This window comes from Lutra lutra, chromosome 12, assembly GCF_902655055.1.
Source record: "Lutra lutra chromosome 12, mLutLut1.2, whole genome shotgun sequence".
NCBI classification, from domain to species: Eukaryota; Metazoa; Chordata; class Mammalia; order Carnivora; family Mustelidae; genus Lutra; species Lutra lutra.
Genome location: NC_062289.1, coordinates 88,729,529 through 88,752,995, shown reverse-complemented (window position 1 = coordinate 88,752,995; position 23,467 = coordinate 88,729,529). Strand labels below are relative to the sequence as shown.

Genomic DNA, 23,467 nt, shown 5'->3' with positions numbered 1-23,467 from the left:
TTCTGTGGCAGGTGAGAACCTTTCTGCTCCAGGCTCTTTTTTACTTATGACTTAAAAATAACCTCACCAGCTTTAGGCACCTTGGCTCCGCCAGTCTCCCCAAAGTTCACATCTGATGGATTCCAAAGAAAACTTGACCGGGGCCCAGGGAAGCCAGAACACATGCTTTGTCAACAGTGGGGCCAACGGAGACGTCCCTTAGGGGTTTTGCTGGAACTGTTGCATCTGAGACCTTGGCTGGCACCTGCCTGAGACCCAGGTAAGTAAGCAGAGTTGAGGTGTGACAGGTCCTTCCCCTTTCCTCAAACCTGGCTGGGTGTCAGAGTAATGAACCTATTAACAACCGTATGACTTGGGGCTAAGGAAGGGCTAAGAATCTCATGGGAAGACCGAGTGCATATGCTTTCAAAACCCGTGCTTTGAATCAGACCCGCCTAGAATCAACTCCGGCTCTAAAGTTGGGTCCCCTGGATATGTCACTTACATGTTCAAGTCTCAATATGCTGATCAATTCACAGGGAGAGTACCAGCATCTTCTTACAGTTTCTGTGGGCATTAACTGAGATAATGCACGTAAAAAGTTGAGCCCATTGTCTGCCACTGAGCCAGTTTTTAGAGGGAAAAGGGGGATTTATTTCTAGAAGAAAACAGATGAGATAGGAACCCAGACCTCTAAGCACAGACTGTCCACAGCCTTGATCTCTTCAAGACCTTGAGATAGCTACGAGAGATGGCGAATCTCCATGCACAGCTGTTTTGCGAATTCTGTCAATGGGCCCCTGAAAAGCTGCTGTGGGTGTGAGAAGGACGGGTCCTACCAGCTGTTTAGTCAGAATGATGGAGTCAGGGAGTCGGAGCCTTAGCTCACATTGCTCTGTTTGACTCAAACTAGGGAACCTCTGTTCAAATTGTTGGCCTTCCAACTGTTTGAATCTCTGCTGGTGGTTAGATAAAGGAACAGGCTGAGTTACATTCCCTGTCTGTACCCCAGTTTCTTTACCTATAAAATAAATGTGATACTCTCCATCTGAAGGGAAACGGGCTAAAATGCCCAGCACCATGTGTGGCACATAATGGATCCTCAATGAGTAGGTCCCATTCATTTGGAAGTGGCTTCAGATTATGGGAAGAACTTGGAGAAGGTGTTTATGTATTATAGAGATCCTCTCAGGGCGCCTGGGTGGCTCAGTGGGTTAAGGGTCCAAATCTTGGTTTTGGCTCAGGTCGTGATCTCAGGGTTGTGGGATTGAGCCCCATGTTGGGCTCTGTGCTAAGTGTGGGGTCTGCTTGAGATTTTCTCTCTCCCTCTCCCTCTGCCTCTCCTGCCCCTTCTTGTGTGCTCTTTCTTTCTCTAAAATAAAAAGAGAGAGAGAGAGAAAAGATTCTCTCTGTAAGTCTGAAGTCTGAGGAAGTACACTCTTTTATAATTATGTATTCATCTAAAAAAGTGAGGGTGAGCTATATAAATATATATGTTATATATGTAAATATATAATATATATATATATATGGCAAAGATCTCAGACACAGCAGTTCCAGCAAAAATCCCTGGGGAATGCCTCCTTTGGCTCCATTGTTGACAAAGCACGTGTTCTGGCTTCTCTGGGTCCCGGTCAAGTTTTCTTTGGAACCCAACAGATATGAACGTTGGGGAGACTGGCGGAGCCAAGATGCCTAAAACTGGTGAGGTTGCTTTTAATTCATAAGTCAAAAAGAGCCTTGAGCAGATCTATCGATCTATCTATCCATCTATCTTTGTATACTGTATATAAATATATATCCATATATCTCCACGTAGATAGCATATATACACACATGCATATACTTATGTACTATTAGGTTAATATACTAATAAATACTCTATGTGCAAAGATTAGAAATGAGAGGGGTGAGCTACAATATGAGAATTAATAGAAGTTCTGATATGCTCCCTCCCCCAAATCCCAAAGGATGATTCCACGCACCCGACCCCATATACCACAACCTAGGTCCCTGCTATTCCAGGTGTGTTTCCGGGACCAGCAACACCAGCAGCGGCAGCAGCACGTGGGGCCTGTTTGGCACACAGCAAGTGAGAGCTCACCCCACACCTGCTGAATCAGCATCCTGATCCGTTTCAACAGGACGCCCAGAGGACTGAGTGCACCCTCAAGTTTGGGAGCCACTGGTCTCAGATAACTGGAGGGAAACTCCGCCATTTGCACTAGCCTCCTCTGTCTCGTACCTGAGGTCGAGTGAGCTCCTTGGATTGTCTTCGACCAGCATCTGGGGAAGCAGTTGGGCCCTTGGGGCCTTCCACTAGGTTCTGTAACCCTGCCGCGGAACAGAGCGTGCCTAGCCAGCCTTGCTGCATGTTTTCCATTTAGCCTATGCTGCATAGTGCCAGCCAATTTGGAGTCATCCCCAAAGAAAGGGCTCCTGGTCTCCATAGTCTGAAATGTGATTGCTGAGCCATTCCATAAATCTGCTTCGAGAAGGCCCTGCGAGTTTTTTGGAGGTAAAAAGCTAACAAAACTAATCCCTCGCCGTTCCTTGAAGTGGACTCAGATGGAAATAAAATCTTTCCACAAAGTGAGCTTTGGCCCCACTTCCTCATTTCAGGTCCAAGAATGACTTTCAGAGAGCATGTTAACAAGAGCGCTGGCTGGAAGGCAGGAAGGCAGGCCTGAGGCGGGGAGGTGGAGGGGCTCCGTCACCAGGGAAGCACGCTAATGGGCCGGGCTGCACAAACATTAGTTTTTAATTCTGGGGGTAGAAGGAACTGTTAGAGAATTCATCAAACTCCAGACAGGAACAGACCTTGGCTCTGCTGCCCGGGCACTGCCCAGAGCTCTGAGTGGAGTCAAGGCTCGTTTAGTTAGTTGGGTCCCAGCCAAAGCCAGGCCTCTGCTTACCAGCAGGCCTAGGGGACTTTATGGGGATAGAAGGAGGGGAGCGGTGGCCAGGCCATGGGCCCAGACTGAAGACCATAAAAAGAGCCACATGAAGCCTCTCTGGAGGAAGGCAGGATGGGCTGGGCAGTGCAATGACAGAACGTGTCCGTTTCTTCCCTTCTCCCAGTTTGCCCCCTTTGGACGCCATGTTGGAAAGCAATGAGGGCATTAAGGGAGATCGTTCAGACGGAAGGATCCCTGACCCCTTTTGTGCCAACCGCTTCTGGCAGCAGATGACTGACTGCCGCAAACTACAATTCCCAGCGTCCCTCGCCTCTGGCTAGGTTCAGCCCACGGGAACCTCCCGTGGGAGGGACACTGGAGGATGGGAGGATGGGGTGATGGGAGGTGCTAAGGTCATTCTCCCACACTCTGTGGTCTCTCTGACTTAAGGGACCTCTCTGGGCAGTGGCTGTATGTCTTACATGGATGGCTTTTGCTTTCCCAGGGTCCCAGCTGTCCCTTGGGCAGCCTCAGCGACTGGGCTCTGGTGACACCACTTCCTCCCTTGGTCTCCTCAATGACCTATGTTAAATCCTTGCTCTCGGACTAACTGGCTGGGTGGGTTTGTCTTCCAGAGGAGATAAAGTAAGTTGCGGCAACAGCTCAAATGGCATCAAATGAGTAAGTACATAGAGAGCACTCCATCCATCAGTGACTCAGGCTAACCTAACCAATTTCTACAAGGACACAGGCTATTCCTGTGACTTGAAGGAAAACCTGAACCACAGACCAGGAACAAATAGAAAGCAGGAAACTTCCAGTATCTTGGTAGCAAGAACTAAAAAGGTAGTCTCCTTAGGGTTCAGCCTTCGAGATAAATCGGTTCCAACTACTTCCCGTATGTATCTCACCTACAGGCATAACCTCATATTAACGGGCTTTGCTTTATGGAGCTTTGCAGATCATGTGTTTTTGGTTTTTGTGTTTTGTTTGTTTGTTTGTTTGTCTCACGAATTGAAGGTTTGTGGCAAGCATGCACCGGGAATTCACTGGCACCATTTTTTCCAACAGCATTTGCTTGCTTTGTGTCTCCGTGTCACTTTTAGATCATTCTTGCACTATGTCAAACTTTTTCATTATTATTATATTTGGTGTGGTGATCTGTGATTGGTGATTATGACTCACTGAAAGCTCAGATAATGGTTAGCATTTTTTAGCAAGAAAGGGTTTGGTCTTTTTTTTGAAGTATTTTTAAATTAAAGTTCTGTGCCTTGTTTTTTAGGCAAAATGCTATCAGATACTTAATAGAACTGCAGTGTAAACATATCTTCTCTGTACGCTGGGAAACAAAAAAAAAAAAAATGCACTTGACACACTTTACTGTGATATTTGCCTTTTTTTTTTTTTTTTTTTTTTTTTTTGGTGGCCTGGGACAGAACCTACAGTATCTCTAGGGTTTGCCTACACTCATGATTCAGTTTGTGGAAGACAGAGACTCTCATGGCTTTATCTTGGGTCCCCAAGGCCACTCATTGTCCAGAAATCACAGGGCGCCTTGACTGACCATCCCACCCAAACAGCAAACATCTGGGAATGAAGCTTGGGTTAGAGAACAGTGTAATGTGAGGCAGGAGGCATATCCAGGCCAGAGCAGTTCCCTTAATTAATTTAATAAGAAGGGTGTCCTGTAGGAAACTGCAAACCCAGAGCACTTTGAACAGAGCAGGTGCTGCTGGTGGGCTGTCTTGATTTTGAGGGCCTCAAAGCCCTCCTTGATTTTCCTTTGAATAACGGCTGTGTTAGACTGCTGGCTTACTTCCAGTAACTGTTTCTCTCCTTCCTCCACAGTAAGGAAACCAGTAAGTCCCTAAGAAATCAGTAGTTATGGAACACAGTGAACAGAAGAGCAAGGAAAATCGATGGTGACAAGGTGCAGTCAAGGGCAGACCCTTAGGAAGATGAATGTGAGCAAAGACCTGAAGGAATAAAGTGAATGGGCCACCCAGATATCTGGAGCAGAGCATACCAGGCAGAGCAAATGGTGAGTGCAAAGGCCCTGGGGCAGGAGTGTGGCTTGCATGCTGGAGGAGTAGTAGAGGCCAGTATTCCTGGAGTGGAGGGAAGGAGTGTGAAAACGGTGGGAGCCCAGGAGGAGGTTCAGCATGAAGCAGCTCCCATGGAGGCTAAAGATTGTGATTAGGACTCTGGATTTTACCCTGAGTGAGTTGGAAGTCACTGGAGGTTTTGAGTAGAAGAGGATTTCTTTTTCGTTTTTAAAGATTTTATTTATTTGACAGAGAGAGACACAGTGAGAGAGGGAGCACAAGCAGGGGAAGTGGGAGAGGGAGAAGCAAGCCCCCCGCCGAGCAGGGAGCCCGATGTGGGGCTCGATCCGTGGACCCCCGGGACCATGACCCGAGCCAAAGGCAGACGCTTAACGACTGAGCCATCCAGGCGCCCCTAAAGAGGATTTCAGTCAGATCCCTCAGCTAGAGAATGAGTGAATGTCAGAAGGCAAAAGAATGAACGGATATTGAAAGTTAAGAGAAAAGAGATTTAAGGAAGAATTTAAGACAAGAGCAGCAGGGTCCCTCAAGCCCATGAATGATTCACTGCCAGTGTAGGGCACAGACAGGATTTACCTGGGAAATCCCGAGGTGGGAGCACATACTTGATCCTGGCGAGAGAAAGAAAGGTGCTCTGCAGGGGGTGAGGTCTGAGTAGGGCTTGGAGGATGGGGTGGACAGTTCTGGTCTGTGCCACCGCAGGAATTCCTAAACAAGAAGAGGGGAAGCTTATGCCAGATGGGTCTACCAGTTAGTTTCAAGCCAACCAGGATTATTAATCCATCCAGCTGTCATGAGTAGGAGAGTGATGGATGGCTCTTGGCTCTATTAGCACTGGCTGGGTCTCTGTGCCTTCCTCTGAAGACTCTCAGTTCCAGCCTCTCTGGCTGGCAGATTCTGGACTTCTAAGTGGAAAGTGAGTGGGTGAGGTAGAGGGGTCCTATAGTGATGAATAAAACATACAAGCTGCGTCCCCAAGGAGGTTGCAGATAAGTGGGAGAATGAGGTATTAAACAAGTAAAAAGGAGAAATATGTCATTACCAGCAGTGGTGAATGTTACGGTGGAAATCCTCAGAGCTGGTGAGGGAAGAGGTGGAGGGATGTCCTCCTGGGGTAAAGTGACATTTGGGTGGAAGACTGAAGAAGTGTCAGGCTTTGTGCAAACTTGGAGAGAAAAGCCTTGGTGGTGGAGGGAACAGTAGATGCTAAGAGTTTGGGGGCTAGAAAGACCCTCCTGGATTTAAGAAAAGAAATGCAAGGAGGCAAGTCTGATAGGAACGGCAGCAAAAAGTATCATATATATACGGTAAAGACTTGGAGGAAAAGCAGAGAAGGAGGCACAGACAGGAACACGGAGTTTCTGGGTCGGGGGAGGTATTCATTGCAAATAATGGTTTCTTCTCTCTGGACTACTACAGGGTGGGGGTGTGACTGACTGGCCACGGATGATGATGGTCAGTCTACTGATTGCCAGTGTTCTCCTCTGGAAGTCATTGTGTCCCCGCTAAGTCATGAAATCTACTTCAAAACTTTATTTTGCTGAATGCAGAGTTTAGCCTTCCTGGATCAATGGTTTGGCTTGTCTACGCCGAGGACTGGTTTGTCCCCAAGGCATTGGTGGTGTAGAAGTCATTGCTGCTGTGTTGGGACATCAGCAATCAGAGCCTTTCAGGGATGCCCTGAAGCCCAGACCAGGTGGCCACCTCCAATCCTCACAACTCACCCGGAGGCCCCTGCTGTCCGAGCAGCCTGAGCATGGGGTAAGCTCAAGACCGTGCCTTAAGGTAGTTTAAAAAGCTGTTTGTTTCCAATATTGCAGCTGACTCCTCCATTCCAAAGCCAGTTCATATACCATAGGTTTTTTAATTCGTACCCTCCAGATTCATTTGCACCCAACTCCTCAGAATCCACACGACATGGTTTGGTACTCAAGAAACCTCACGATCTATGCAGCCTTCCCAGCCGGTGGTGTTCCATCAGTTCTGAACAGGATCCAGCATGGGCTTGGAGCCCAGGAGGCAGAAGTTCTGTGAATCATTAGCAACTGAATTCTTCCTTTTAAACTTTGTTTCCAATTTCAGAGAAGGCTTAGGCTCTGGCAGTATTTTAAAAAGGTTCCTCTTGGGGCGCCTGGGTGGCTCAGTGGGTTAAGCCTCTGCCTTTGGCTCAGGTCATGATCTCAGGGACCTGGGATCGGGCCCTACATCAGGCTCTCTGCTCGGTGGGGCACCTGCTTCCCCACCCTGCCTGCCTCTCTGCCTACTTGTGATCTCTGTCTGTCAAATAAATTTAAAAATTTTTTTAAAAAGATTCCTCTCAACCTCTCCATTCTCTATGACAAAGATGATCGTTCATTCATTCAACAGGCATTTAGTGAGCACTTACTATATTCCAGGAGCTGAGTTAGAGCATGGGCAGGGGGATGGGGAATGCTGTGCAGCCTGGGGATGACCTGTGCCCTGCCTTCCATGGAATCTGCAGTCTAGTGAGGGAGACAGACCTTCATGACACCGTCACGACACATGAAGTGATTTAATTTCCAATGCAATTTTTCAACCATCCACAGATGTCTACAGAACATCTGTGTGTGTGCTTGACACCATTCCGGGCCCTGGAAGTCCAGCAGGAAACAAAACAGATGCAGCCAAACTGGGAGATTAATAGCACCAAAGTTGAAATGAGATAATGCACACACCACCCTGAGCTCAGGGACTGTTACTAGAAGTTTTTTTTCCCTCTCTCTAAATCTTCAATGGCTCCCCAGTGCTTAGAGAGTGATAATGGTCCATTTCTTTGGGTCATGAACAGTTTCTTCACCAAATTGGTCCAGTTTGGTGGTCCCCACTTCCCGGCTATGCAGCTGTGTGTGAGCTGTCCATGCTTTTCTAAGCCTCAGTTCCCTTTCCTGCACACAGGGGACAACAGTGGCATCCACTGCCAGGGATGGTTGCAAGGATTAGAAGAACCGTACCTGGTACAAGACAGCACTCAATAGATGTCAGCTGTTATAATTAATATTAACATTAATATTAATATTATTTCCATTGTTTTAAAAATTATTGCAACTTGTGGCAGAGAGTCTTAATTATTTAATTCCTCCATTTCACCGTAGTCCTAGAATCTTTCGCTGGACATGCAGTGACTCGGCATAACAATATATTTCCCAGACTTCTTTGCACTGGACAGATGTGATTGAGACCTGGCTTATCGAGGTAGGAGCAGAAGGAATTTGTGTCATTTTCATGTTGTGCCCTTAAAGGGGAGGGATGTGCCCTAATTTGGCACCTGCTGGGTGCTAGGCAGTGTTTTGGGCTCTTTGGAGCCAAAGGAGAAGAATATATGGGATCTATTTTCAAGGAGCTCTCAATCCTGCATCTGTAATTTCACTCAACAAACACTTTGTGGACCTACTGTGTGCCAGGCACTGGATGGGGCTCTGGGGATTCAATGTGACCAGAATAAAGAAGGTATCTGCCCTTAAAGATATTACATTCTGGTTCAGGAAAGGGGTACTCTATTACATAGAGTAATATGAAACAAAGCAAAAGGGGGATTTTAGTCTAGAAATGATCATCACAGGAGGCTTCTCTGAGGAGCTGACATTTGAGTTTAGGCATAAATGATGACAGGATCCATTCGTGGGTAGATCTGGGAATGCACAGCCTAAGCAGAGGACATAGCAAGTGCAAAGGCCCTGAGGCAGTGTTTGGAACAATAGCAAGAAGGGCAGTGCATTGGAGCAAAATGAAAGGCCGAGAGGGTAGGAGAGGACATTGGAGAGGTGGGTGGGGCTGGACCACAGGGTCCTCAGTGGCCAGAGTATAGAGGTTAGATCTTTTTTCTTTTTTCTTTTTTTTCCTTGAGAGAAAGAGTAAGCACAATGGGGAACAGTCAGACAGAGAGAGAGAATTTTTTTTAATAAATATTTTTATTTATTTATTTATTTATTTATTTGACAGACAGATCACAAGTAGGCAGAGAGGCAGGCAGAAAGAGAGGAAGAGGCAGGTTCCCTGCCAAGCAGAGAGCCCGATGTGGGATTCAATCCCAGGACCCCGGGATCACGACCCGAGCTGAAGGCAGAGGCTTTAACCCACTGAGCCACCCAGGCGCCCCAGAGAGAGAGAATCTTAAGTAGACTCTGTGCTCAGCACAGAGCCTCATGAAGGATTTGATCATGACCTGAGCCAAAATCAAGAGTCAGATACTTAGCCAACTGAGCCACCCAGGAGCCCCTAGATTTTATTGTTAATGCAAAGGGAAGCCACTGGGAAATTTAAACAAAGGAGTGAAAGAATGTCATTTGTACATTTAACATCATTCTAGATTGCAGGAGGTTGGGAGGAGGCTCTGGGAAACCACGCAGAAGCCTATTATAGTCAACAGGCATGGGAAGAGGGTGGCTCTGGTGCTCGAAATACAGAGAAGTAGATGATTAACACATAGATTTTGCACAAGCAACTGACCGCACGTACAAAGACATACTGGGCTCATACCCTGTCCTCAAGCAGTTCGTCACCCTGTGAAGGAGACAGGATACACACAGTGTGGCATGCTACCGTGATGGGAGAGCTTCCCACAGACCCATTCATTACGGAAATTGCCATTGACCTTGTCAAACTCAGAGCTCCTATTTCTTTCTTTCTTTTTTTAAAGATTTTATTTATTTGACAGAGAGAAAGCACAAGTAGGGGGAGAAGGGGAGAGGGAGAAGCAGACTCCCCCCGAGCAGGGAGCCCAGAATGGGACTGGATCCCAGGACCCCGGATCATGACCTGAGCCGAAGGCGGATGCCCAACTTACTGAACCACCCGGCGCCCCGAGCTCCCATTTCTTGCATGACGTTTCCTGAGAACGGATTCTTTGCAACACCAGCAGCTCTCGGTCCAATGCTCTGCATGTACTGTGCACCACACAAATTCCTGTTGGGTGTCTTGAGAGATAAACCAGCCCACGGCATGGATTGTTAATATCAGTATAATGAGAGTTGGTATTTACAGAGGCTAATATTATGCGCCAGGCATTGTGCTGGGTACTTGGTCTTCGCAGTCTCAGGCCAACCCCACAATGACCCTTTAAGGTAGATTTTTATTGCTATCCCCCATTTTACAGTGTAAGAAAAAACTGAAGCTCAGAGAGTCGAGGCAACTAGTCCCTGATCCCACAGCTTGTAAAGGTGACATCAGACCCCCCAGAGCACATGCCTCCACAACCCAGCTCTGAGCTGCAACATGTTATCCCTTTCTCTCTTGTGGATAACCAGTCCTCAGCTCCATCTTTCTTAAAGAAGAATGTGGGAATAAATGGGCGTGCTGCAGAAAGAAGTCCTGGGCCCATCTCTACTGGGCTCTCTTACTGGCTGTGTGCCCTTGGGGGAATGAGTCCTCCGCTCTGCTCTCACACCTCAGGTAGTATCTGTAAATTTTGCTAGGTTGGGGTAAAGAGACCGTCCTAGACCACAGGGGCATGTTCATGTATGTTCTTCTGCTGACTGAGAGTGTGATGAATGTATGTGCTCAGACACGTCTGCTCTCCACTTGATGGCTGTGTGGTCTTGGGAGAGTTACTTGACCTCTCTGAGCTTCACTCGTAAAATGGGACGATAATGAGAACATCTATTTATTTTGGTGGGTTGCTGGAAGGGTTAAAAGTGTGCTGGTTATTATCACTGTTATCCTACAAGGTCAGGTTCAAGGTTAATAAAATGGAAGGGTAAGGCTACTTCAAAGATGTCTTTTTAAAGTTATAGAGGGAAGCAACTGAATTCTTCTTAGCATGAACTGTTGGTACTTTAAGCGTCCTCTAGTTCTCCCCCTCCCTCTGCGATTCCCTTCCCTACCCTTCTTCTTGTTATCTGACAATGCCGAACCCCGCGATTTGAGGCTGGGAGTCAGAAGGCTGGCAGTGCTTTGGAATGATAAGAGTTAAGCATTGTCCAGCTCACAGACGCGGAAAAACTCCACAAAGACGCGGGGGGAGATATTTCCATCTCTGATAAGGAGTGAAAACGGAGCAACTCATTCCATATGGGCTGGCCAGAGGGGCAGGAAGGAGCTAGTGGGGTCCGCAGGCTGCATGGCCTTGGTGCGGTGAGCGAGAAGACCAGAGTCTGGGTTGGGGAAGGGGCATTACAGGAGTGCATCCAGATTTTCTGATGGGTGGCAGCAAGAATGTGTGTCAACATCTGTCATGTTGGAAGAAATTGCAGCTTTAACGAGAGCGGGCTGTGGGAAGAAGGGTGGTTTTCGTTGCTTTTCAGCTTTGAGTCCATCTGGGTAAGATCCGGATGGATTTTAGAGAAAATCACACAGTCCATCTTGGTGGGCTGTTTGGCAGGACCCGAGAATGTTATTTCCCTTAAAATCTGTGCCTGAAAAATAAATTAAATACTGCTCGAGTCGAATGTGATTAACCAACCGTTTGGCTGGCTTCAGCCCACTGATGTGGGTTCCATTCTGTGCTATTCTGATCCCATCCTCCAGGGTATTACCAAGGCTGTGCCTTCTGCCTGCAGGTCTCTTTCTCCTCATTTTTTACCAGGACACTTACTAACACTTACCTAATAGTGTTTCCTGGCCAGGCATTTTCTAACTGCTTTCAAAACGTTAACTTCTCCATAATCCTTCCAATGAAGCTATAGGGTCGGTTCTATTACTATCCCCGATCTGTTAAAGGGGAAGCTAAAATGACCCATCCACACCACACAGCTGGAGGGTAGCAGAGGTGGGACCGGAACTCGGGTAACACGGCTTCAAGTTCCATTAACTTGACCACCACACTGTACACTTCCTTGACTCTCCCAGTGTCTTCTGGCCTCTGCTTGGATTTCCTGGTCGGGGATATTGTGTTAACCTTAAGAGTCAGGTGGTCTGACTCTCTGCTGATCTCTTTAGTAGCATTTACCTGCCCTCCTTAAGGTATGAGAGAGTCCCAGAAGTGCCCCATTTAGACTTCCCTTCGCCCAAGAGCTGGGCAGGGCCCCAGGGCACAGCCTCCAGCTGCGGCCCCTTTAAGAGCTGCTCTGGCTTTGGATGGAGGGATGAGGGTCTGGCCATTTTGGTCCCAGGATCTCTGTTCTGAAGTGCCCCTCTGTTGACTGAGACTCAGTTGGAGGCCAATCTGCTTCTCCTTTTTTCCTTTTCCCTGGCCCCTCTTTTTGGCCTTGTCCACATGCCCATTGTGTTCTAGTCCCAAACTCTGTGCCTGGTAGATGCTCTTTTATTTTTTCACCAAGTGAATTTTTTTTTTTTTTTTTTTTTTTTTTTTTTTTTTTTTTTTTTGTATTTTGGTGTTTATTGTGATGCTTCAGAGTGTGCCTGCCTCCCCGCTTGGTCACTACCTACCCCCAATTTGAGCAAGGTCCTTGGTACCACCTCCTTCAGAGAAAGTTGAGATTGCAGAAAATGAAAGAATATGGTTTCCTCTTGGTTTTCGAAATTCAAAATCCTACAACCTTTAATGGGGAACTCAAGTCGTAGCAGTATGTTTGGTTTTGATTATGAGTAAGAGTGAGCTCTCATATCCTGAGTTAGAAAAGAATGCCCAGGCTGGCAGGGAGGGGAAAAGATGGAGAGAACTTGAGGATGGAAAGAGAGAAGGGGGCCTAGTGGAGAGGACCAGCTTGAGAAGCTGAACAGATACCAGGGCCTGGGTCAGCCTCTTCCTGAAGGCGCATCCACAAACTAAGTGGGCTCTGAGCAGCATGAAATTGTCCAGTCCTGCTCTAGTGAGTGCTGGAGACCACAGTGGCCATCCTTCCCAGTGGGGTCCAGCTGGGACCTCCTTTCAACAGCAGCCAACATGGACATGTTGAACATCCAATCTGCAGGGCCCTGAGACTTTGCTGGGTCCCAGGGTGACCTTCCCCTCTGAACAACCTCCCCTCTCATTGCCTCAGATACTTGTAATATGGAAGGTGATGGAATGGAGGCTGGGACCCTGAACATCCCCATGATGTGTGGTGGTCCAGGGCACCAGAAAGCCCCGCACATACTCTGAGTTGGTGAGGTTGAATGGGACCAGCACGAGTTTGCCTTCCCTGACTTTGGATCAAAGTCTCAATTACTCACCAACTTCTGTGTCTATTTCTCCCCATTTATCATCACCAGAAATTGTCTTCCCTGCTTATTTTTTGGCTTAGCATCTCTGTCCTGCCTCAAAGGTGAACTCCACAATTTTAGGAGCAAGTGGCTTTGTTCATGGTTCCACCACACCCAGTGCTCGGTCCAGGACAACCCACGTCCGCATTCAGAACTCTTGAAGGAATAAACGAAGCCCTCCTTGTCTACAGAATCAAATCCAAACACACAGTGTGTTACTGCGGATGTCTTATTGGCAAGTAGATGCATGGTCGGTTCAGAGGAGCGTTGAAGGGGAGGGGTGGGTCAGGCCACTGAGATCCTGGTGGGGGTCATGCCAGTCACGGGAACAGGGAGAAGACCATCTCAGCCAGAGTCAGGGCCATGCTGGTGAACTCAACAGGTGGAAATAGTCCAGGTGGACATCTCTTGCTGGAGGTCAGCAGTAGAACACCAATCTGCCCGTCACAGTCCTGTTACTGTGAGGTGGACCTTGGCCAAGTTTAAAGGTACAGCCTCTTCTTCCCACCTCCTTTTATTTCAAGAGGATAAATTCCTGATCTCTTAACTCACTTTATGCTCCTTTAAAAGCTTCTCTGCTGGAGCTACAAATCCTTCAAGAGCCACCCCAAATGGGAAGCACCATCGGCTTGTTCTCTGCACAGGCCCTTGGTGGGCAGTAAATCAGTGTCCTTGGTTCACTCTTGAGTGAGCCCAGAGATAGGAGTTGTTTGCTGGAGATGGTGAATGGGCCAAGGGCTCTCTGGAGAGTGGAGTCTCCCTGCAGAGAGTAGAGGGAGTGCTGTAGGGGGGCAGCTTGAGGGGTATACTTGAGAACACTTGATCTGTATTCTCTATTTGATTCTGGGACCCAGGAGTATCTCCAATCCCTAGTAGTCGGTCAAGGGGAGAGAAGAGAGGCCAGTCAGTGTTTAGGGACTGGTCAGTCCCAGCAGACTGGTGAAAGACAAACAGGCTAAGAACTGTGAAGGTGAGCAATAATGAATGTGTATTCAAAGACCTTCACAAAAATGTATTTGGAGCTCTCTATATTCCTGATGTAACCCATGTTTTTAAAATAAAAATAAAAGAACTCAGCCAAGCCAAGAGAAACAGAAAATACATGTATATGGTTAATCCCTTTACCTAGACATAACATCATTAATACGTTGTGGCTGAGCCTTCCAATAATTTTATGCATAAATATATACGCTTTTTATTAAAATGGAGTTATACAATATATACCATTGTATGGCCCCTCTTGCTCACTCAGCCTTATGTCAGGACACATTTCCTGGAAAATTAGGGGAAACCAAAATCATCATTTTTGATTGTTACATAAGATTCCAATGGATGGATGGCCAGTGATTAAGTAGGAATTTAACCAACTTACTATAGCTGACATTTAGGCCATTTCTAAATTTTTTGCACTCCTGAATAACCATGCAGTGGCATCCTTTTATGTCCCCCTTTCCATACATTTCTGCATATCTTTTTAAACATCACAAATAATATTTATTATCTGTCACCATGAGATGTCTGAATTTTCAACAGATTCTTGGACTGATTGCTCATCTTCATCAGCTCATTCAATGTCAGCACTGGTCTCATCCCCAGTGGCTTGTCCAGAACGACTCCCTTTGCCATGCAGCTCCATGAGCTTTCCGAACTCAAACTTGGGTTCCTTCAGCATTTTTATTGTCCCAGCAAAGACATCATGGAGTGGATAAATCGACTGGCCAGCCTTTTCTATGTCTTCCAATGCCATATGGAATTAATTTATTGGCCACTAATTTCAAGTCAATTGTCTGCACCTGTCATGATTTCCATCATCTTCTTCCGAATGTGGTGGACCTGTTGGTCCTGAGTGCAAGAGGGCTTCCAAATCTGATGTTGTGTTTTGTAGTAAAGCCAAAATAAAATAGATGAAGCAAATAACCATTGGCATTCTTGACGTCAACATGAGCTTTAGTCATGGTCCGCCATTTTGTTGGCCATGGAGCACATTTTGCCACATGTAGGATTCATGCCATGGAAATTAGTCAGGCAGTATTTGCCCTGAACAGCCTCAGAATAAGCTTGAATTTTCTAAATGCAACTTCAACATTCTGCAGATCACAAGGCTCACTTCGAAAACACGACCCTGGAAGCCATCAGCAGTGATTTTAGTTCCTTGAGTTCTCGTGACTGGTATTTTTCCAATATTTCTTATATTGAACCTAGCAGGTTTGTACCAATCTTTCTTAGAAAATGGATCAACCACTTTCTTCTTGGCTCCCTTTTTGCTGCCTCTCATGAAGGCACTGGTTCCTGCCAACCGCCATGGAGCTGCTCAGGGAGCCAAGAGGGCTCTGCCTGTTTCTTCATAATAAATTAATTTAAGTAGAATTTCTGAGCCAAAGGGTATGTGTCTTTTAATGATTTTTTTTTTTTTGGATAAACGTTGCCAAGACGACTTTCAAAAAATGAGTATGTAGTTAAATTCTCATGAGAAGTATTTATGAGAAGACATCCTAATAGAAATTACTTGAAAAGCAGTGTGTGCTTGTGACAGGGCAATCAAACCACACAGAAAACAAAGTGAAAGTTGTTGCTTTGATTTTCCTTTCTAGAGAAGGTCATGGTGTGACTGCGCTGATATCCGATCCCAATTTTTATCCAGTCTGGATCCTGCCAGGCTAACTGCACCCTCTTCATAAAATCTGCCTCCAGACTCTAAGCTCTGGGAGGTCAGAGGCTTTAATATGCTGTGTCCATTTTGCACACTAGTGTCTATTTCAGGGCCTGGCACACAATGGACTTCTGTTGTGTTTGTAGTTCATTGCCGTGTAAGAAATTATCCCCAAATTTGGCAGGTTAAAGTGATACATATTTACCATCTCAATTTCTGTGGTTCAGAAATCTGGGTGTGGTTTGGCTGGGCGGGTCCGGCTCAGGATCTCTCGCGAGATCGCAGCCAGAACATGAGTCAGGGCTGTGGTCTCATCTGAAGACTTGGCTGGGGCAGGAGGCTCCACTTCCAAGGTCGTTCCATCACATGACTGGCAAGAGGCCTCAGTTCTTGTGATGTGGATTTTCTACAGGGCTGCTCACATGGTGGCTGGACTCCCAAAAGAGGTGGCAAGATGGAAGCTGGAGGCTCTTTTATGACCTAGCCTCACAATCCACTCTGTTACCTCTGCAATATTTCCCTGGTTGCCTAGGTCAGTCTATTCAGGATGGGAAGGTTTTCTACCTAAGGGCATTAATTCCCTCCAGACAGCAGGAATCGTTGGGAGCCATCCTGGAGGCTGGGCCGACACATTTACTAAAATGAGTTGAGTGAATGATTGAGTGGATGACTCCTAGCCCCAGAACTAGAAGAGGCTAACAGTGCTCCCTATGTCTTCCAGGCCATCTGCATAAAGATGGGATAATTAGCTGAGAACTGAGTTTTAGACTACGTGGTGGACTTGCTGTAGAAGCTGCTGGTCTGAATATATCCTGCCTAGAATCAGGATGGGCAAGCAGAGGCTTACAACTGTCCAGGACATCTGGGAACTTTCCAGAGGGGCTGGGGTCTTATAGTTCAGGCCATAGGCTCAGAGAGAAGCTGGTTCTTGCCACTCTAAGGAATGCCAGGCCTGCATGTCAGTCAAAGCAGGGTGGGTCATTTGACCAAGGGAGGTCACTCTCATCATTGGAATACTCAGTAGTTTATGACCTCCATAAAGCTATTAGTCCTGAGAGATGAGGGGGAAAGTGGTTGCCAGCACCCTCTGCCTCTCCGGGGCCCATTAGCATCGAGGTTGTAAACTCGGTCTCGGGCCATGGGTGACTGCTTTTATTATCAATCAATTACTCGTGCTTGTCAGCAAGTCTTGAGCCTCCTACAAGCATAGAATGTGGCCAGATAACCATGGGTGACTCTGGGCAATTAAGGTCTACAATACAGGGCTCAGTTTCCCCATCTGTACCATAAAAGGGGTGTCCTAGATCAGAGGCCCCCACACATCTCACTTCCCAAATCTATTTCCTTTCTCCCACTTTTGTTGTGTCTATTTCATGTTTTGCAATTATTTCTCGAGCAATCAGTATTCCTTAAAAACTTATTTTTCTTCTCCATTAATATTATTAAAGAGAAGTGTCTTTATATAAAAAGGAGCACACAAAACTTACAATCCCAGATTCTGAGCACCACAGGCAGGCCTTCACCCAGGAAGGATGAGGCCCCAGACAAATATTTTTTGCAGAGCCCTGTCTAGGTAAACAATTGGAGTTACCTGAAATCAGCAGGTCTGGACAGTTTTGGTGGCCTGAGTCTATGAAAGAAATATCACACAGGCCTGTGGGGGTGGTCTGTACCCCAAGATGTCCTTCTGGAACTAGGGATGGCCATGGGGCCTGGTGACAACCCCAGAGTATGAGTCTGGGAGCTTCTCAAGGCATCTGGTTGGTTTCACACATGGGTCAGAGGGTCAGAGAGAGCCACAAAGTGGGGAGGTCATAGAGACCAGGACCCATGTATGTCCGTCCAGACTCAGAGCACTCTGTTCAGAGAGCAGAGCCAGCCCTGTGCAGTCCCAAGCATCAGAGGAGACTTAGAACAAGGAAGGTAGTTCAAAGGATCGGGGACTGGGTTCAGGTCCTCTCTTGCTCAGATCTAAGGGCCAGAATGATCACTGGACAATCAACATTTTCATGATGAGTTGTAAACGTTCTGGCCAAAACATGAAATGAACATATTTTTGTTCCTTTGTAAAGCCAAATCACTCTTAAAGGAACAATTCTGCTCCTGCAGTGGGAATCAAGAACCAAGAACCAAAGCTGAGGCTCAGTCTCGGTACCTTCTAGGACTACTGAGGACCAAACATTCCCATTGTTATACTCACTACTCTTCACGGAGCAACCGTTTTTGCTCAAGACCCTTTGCACATACTATTTCTTTCTTTTTCTCTTCCTTCCTTCCTTCCTCCCTTTCTTCCTTCCTTTCTTTCTTCCTTCCTTCCTTTCTTTCTTTCTTTTTTCCTTCCTTTCTTTCTTTCTTGGTTTTATTTATTTGAGAGAGAGAGAGAGAGCATGAGAAAGAGCACAAGTGGGGTGGGGAGGAGCAGAGGGAGAGAGAGAAGCAGGCTTCCCACTGAGCTGCGAATCTGACACAGGGCTCAGTCCTGGGACCCTGAGATCATGACCTAAGCCAAAGGCAGAAACTTAACCAACTGAGCCAACGAGGCACCACTTGCACGTACTATTTCTTAGCCTTTACAAGGATCCTGTGAGGGAGTCCCTCTTTACATATGCACAAACTGAGATTCACAGCAACTTCTTTAGGCATAAGAATTTGCAGGAGTTGTTAGCCTCCAAGAATTATTGTCTAATAATCGCATCCAACATTTACTGAAGGCTTTCTATGTTTTGAGCACCATACATGTACCAAGTTCCTAATTCTCACAACTGTACATTGAGGTAGGAACTACCATCATCCCCATTCTACAGATGAGAGGATGGAGAGAAAGGTTATATCACAGGCCAAAATCATAGAGCTTGTGTGTCAAGGAGATAGGATTTGAATGCAGACCATCTAGCTCCAGCACCAAACCCTCACACTGCCTTTCTCCCCAACACTTCTCCAAGATTCTAAGCCAAGAAGTATCTAGTAACCAGGTCTTCCAGAAGAAATGTGTGTGGGCACGCACGCTACTACTCAGCTTAGTCTTTGGAAGTAGAAAACTAGACTTTGAATCCTTGAGGGCAATTCATTCATTTCACCTCTCTGAGCCTCAGTTTCTTCCTCTGTAGGTTAGGGCTGATTTCATCTTCTTGGAGGATGCCGCGGAGATGACACCACATAGGGAGTTCAAGGTGAGGGGTTACTAGGGACCTGCTAGCTTTTCTACTCTTGGCCCAAATTACCCAAGGAAGTGAGGACAGTCTCATGGTAAGGACTTCACCGCGTGTGGATGGTGGAATTAAGCTCCCAGATAAGCAGGTGGGGGGGGGGGTGCATGCTGACATCGCGAGAAATGTCGATTCCTTGTTTGGCAAGACTTGGCGCAGGTGGAAGTGAGGTAGGTTGGAGATTGGAAGAACTTACGTACGTGTCTGTGTCTCAGTTTGGGTTCTCTGGAAGCAGACGCTGAGGCAGTGTTTGGGGTGCAAGGTGTTTATGGAGGATCAACACCCATGAAAGAAGGTGTGAAGCCAGCATTGGACAGAAGGAAAGAGGATCTTCAATGTAGACCTGGCTTGATGAGTTCTGGAGTGAACAGTGCCCCACAGCTGTCCCGCATCAGTGCCAAACTGGCTGGGCATTTAAACCTCCATGGTGGGCCCCTGGAAGGACATGGGCCAGGTGTCTCTCTGCAGCTGAGAAAGACCTGAAGGGGCTGGCCACTGGGGGCCATCTGCTGACCTCTCTCACTGTAGGGGAACAGCAAGCCCTTTCTTGAAGAGGGATCTGGAAGGCCCATCTGTGACAACCAAGCCTGCTGTGGGGGCAAAGAGCATCACCCAGAGTGGGCAAACCATAGGTTTAGCAGACTTTCTGCCACCCTCTCTGAGTCCCCCAGCCCAGGGGGGATATGTGTGTCTCACTGTCCGAGTCCTGTCTGGCCATCAAGAATGCTTACAGCACCTCCTCGTGTCGCTATCCGTGACGCCAGTGATGGCACTCAGGCTGGTCAGACAGTCATCATGGAACCCAAATGGGAATCCCACGAGTTCCCTATTAGCCTCATGGCCAAAGGCTAGAAATGGGAGCTGTCGAGGTTGTTTGCCCTCAATCCCCAACATCTAAGAGCACAGCAGGCCGATCCTTGGCCAATTAAGGCTTCCAAAGACAGTTTCTGGGCAGCCGCAGATTCCCCAGAACTCAAAAACTTCAGGGACACCTAAAGGAACTCAGGCTTGTGGGTTTCGGAGAAGTCAGGTTGAGAAGAACCTGCTAGGTTCTGCCTTTCTGTTTCCTTAAGATGTTGAGGGATGTCAGCGTACTTGGAGGACTCAGTGGATTTTCAGAACATCTGAAGAGGAACCGGTGATGGGGACAGAGTCAACACTGAATGGTGAAAGTTGTAGGACAATCATACATGACTCCAAGTAACAGCATGACTAGTAACTAGAGCATATCTGCTTATAAAATAATTAGCAGGGGGTGCCTGGGTTGCTCAGTGGGTTAAGCCTCTGCCTTCGGCTCAGGGCATGATCTCAGGGTCCTGGGATCGAGCCCCACATCAGGCTCTCTGTTCAGCAGGGAGTCTGCTCCCTGCCCCCCACTTTCTCTGCCTGCCTCTCTGCCTGCTTGTGATCTCTGTCTGTCAAATAAATAAAATCTTTTAAAAAATTAGCAATTTATGGGGCGCCTGGGTGGCTCAGTTGGTTAAGCGACTGCCTTCGGCTCAGGTCATGATCCTGGAGTCCTGGGATCGAGTCCCACATGGGACTCCCTGCTCGGCGGGGAGTCTGCTTCTCCCGCTGATCTCTCTCTCTGCTCTCATGCTCTCTCTCTCTCTCTCTCTCTCTCAAATAAATAAATAAAATCATTTAAAAAATTTTAAAAAATTATCAATTTATTATTGCCATAAAATATTTCTATAATGAAACACTTGGATACATATAAAGCAAATCACCGTTATTATAGCTGGTGTTTATTGAACACTGCTGAATGCGTGCATTATCTCATTTCATCTCCCAACAACCCCAAAAGGGAGATACTATTATTATCCCCATTGTACAGATGGGGAAATTGAGGGTCCAAGAAATTAACTCCTTTGCCAAGTTCATGATGCGCCCTGGAATGAGTTGGAACAAGTAGCAGGCTTATTCAGAGCAGCACAGCAGTAAACTTTGGCTTTTAAAATCACAAACTCTAGAGCCAGATGGCTTGAGTTCGACTCCCAACTGGACAGACTTATTTACTGTGCGACCCCGGACAAGTTATTTAGCCTCTCTGTTCCTCAGTTTCTCGTTTGTAAAATGGGGTCGGTCATGCGGATGAACCGCAAAGAGGTGGTGAGATGATTAGATGACTTAGCATCTCACTTCCATAAGTGACAGCCTTTCTTGCTATTTTGTGCATATATGTTCGTAAAACCGATCCCAGAGCTCTCACCCATTTGAGTCCCACCATGGTGAAGAGATAGCATGGTATCCTTTGACCTCGGGACCCGGACAGGAGTGTCTGTACAAATTTCCTGGATCTGCTGACTTTGAGGTTGAAAACTGTAGCTTGCAGAGCTCGTGATTCTGCAAGACGGGAAATGGTGGCAGGCTCCGCCGGGTGTTTTTTTGGATCTCACTCATGCAGCTCACTCATGCAGCCACTGTGAGCTACAGGTTAGGGCCGGCTAGGCTAGAATGTCTCCCGCAAGCTTCTCTACACCCCATGTAGTCTGTCCCCAGCCAGTTAGCCCCGGGGTTGTTCCCACAGTGGCTGGGAGGTTCTCTTGGGAAGAGAAGAAGCTGCAAGGCATCTTGGGCCCTTGGCTCAGAACAGGCATAGAACTGCTTCTACTATGTTCTATTGGTTAAAGCAAGTCACACGGCCAGCTCACATTCAAGGTCTGGAGAATAGGCTCTGCCTTCTCCTGGAAGAGCTGAGAAATCCCATTGCAGAGGACTGGCTAGAAGCAGCCACATTTGCAAAGAACCTACCAATTACTATAAAACCTACATCTAGGGGTGGTCCCAGTTTCAAATTTTCTGCTCCACTCTCATCATAAACCATGGGCATGTAGTACAAATACCAACCCTTTTCTGTCTACCTGTACTCATCAGCCTCTCATACTCCATAGTGAGAAAGACTCTTTTTCATGACATGTGGCCCGGAGCCTAGCTACACATGTCCAACCACCATAGAATATTTACCTTGCGACTTGGGGGTCTGAGACCTGATTCAGATCACACTTGCTGTGCTGCCGTGGGCAAACCACTTCCCCTCTCTGAAACTCAGTTTCTTCATCTGTAAAACGGGACTCATCGTAGTGCCCATGTCTCAGGGCTGTAGGAAGGCTTACGGGAGACAATAGGTGTGAAGTGCCTGGCACTGGTGTCATTAATTATTAGTATTAATTATTTTATTATAATTATTATAATATAATAATTAATACTAATAATTAATTATTAATATTAATGTTGCTATTATTGTTGTTGTTGTTCTTGTTATTATTATTCTCCACAATTGGAGATTGGAACTGTGTTTTCCTCTCACTTCAAGGATAAACTAAGGCACCTACCTTCTCGAGGCCAGAAAAACGAGACAAAATAAATAATAATGGAACTCAGTGTTTAACCTCTCTGAGCCAGTGAGAGCGGGGAGTGTCAGGAAGGATCAAGAAGGCAATTTGGAAGCATAGAGCTGAGTCTATGGCCGTATCGTCCTGAATGCGCCGGATCTTGTCTGATCTCGGAAGCTAAGCAGGGTCGGGCCTGGTTAGTACTTGGATGGGAGGGTAAGTAGGAAGCCTAGCTCCCACAACCACCTCTCTGGCTAGTCTTTTCTTGTTTTTCTTCCCCCATGCGCATCTCAACAGTCAAAGATCCAGACCAACGGTTCCCACCACAAGCCACATTTGAAGGATTTGTTCAGCATTAAATAAAGGGTGATCTGGCCAGAGAAGCTTGGGCCTGAGGGCCTTCCAGCCCGGGTTCTGCGGCTCTGGCATGCGGGGATGTCTCTGATCCACACTCAGCTCCTATCCATGCACGCCAGCTCCAGATCGGGCATGTACACAGGTCCCTGCGGGGGCTAGGGCTGAGGAAGGCTGGGGCACAGCTTCCCATCAGCCACGACTCTAGGGCTCAGTCTGGAAAATGTACCCATTTCGAAGATCCTGCCCCAAATTCCTGACCTTCCCTAATTCTCCCGTTGCTTCTCTGAAGCCTGGAGCGCAGCACGAACTTCTCTTCTCCATCCGACAGCACCTTTGTGGCCAGGTTGCGGGTGGAAGGAGTTTGGCTTTCTGAGCTGGAAGCACGTGCTCTCCGGTGGCTAGCTGTGTGTGTGCTTGGAAGCCCTCCGTGCCCTATCTGATCCCTTCCATTCTGACAGGTGGGCAGAACGGGAATTACTAGTTCCTTTTGTCCGATGGGGGAGCTGGAACCATGATGGCTGTGGGGATGATAATCCATGTTTGCCGAGCTTTTCCTACGTGCCAGATGACATGCCAAGCGCCGCAGATGCCCGGTCTCCTTCAAGCCCATCCATTTTTTCCATTTCTCTAATGAGTTCTCCAAAGCCCAGCAAAGTGAAGCCACATGCCCCAGGCCACACAGCTGGTAAGCAGCACCACCAACGCGCTAGGCTCTGGTTCATAATTGTGAGCATTTTTTCTGAACCTTATGCGCGAGAGGTTCAGATTAGCTAATGAGAATGCTATCCCTCCCTCCAATTAGCTGCCCACGTGGCTTAGGCTAGCAATGTCTCCACGCTTGCCTTTTTTTCCCCTCTTTAAATAAATGGTTCTAGTT

At 47.1% G+C, this 23,467-nt stretch overlaps 1 pseudogene; it reads right to left on the bottom strand.

Moving 5' to 3' along the window:
- Positions 1 to 14,546: 14,546 nt before the first annotated feature.
- Positions 14,547 to 15,317, bottom strand: LOC125081810 (40S ribosomal protein S3a-like; annotated as a pseudogene).
- Positions 15,318 to 23,467: the final 8,150 nt, after the last annotated feature.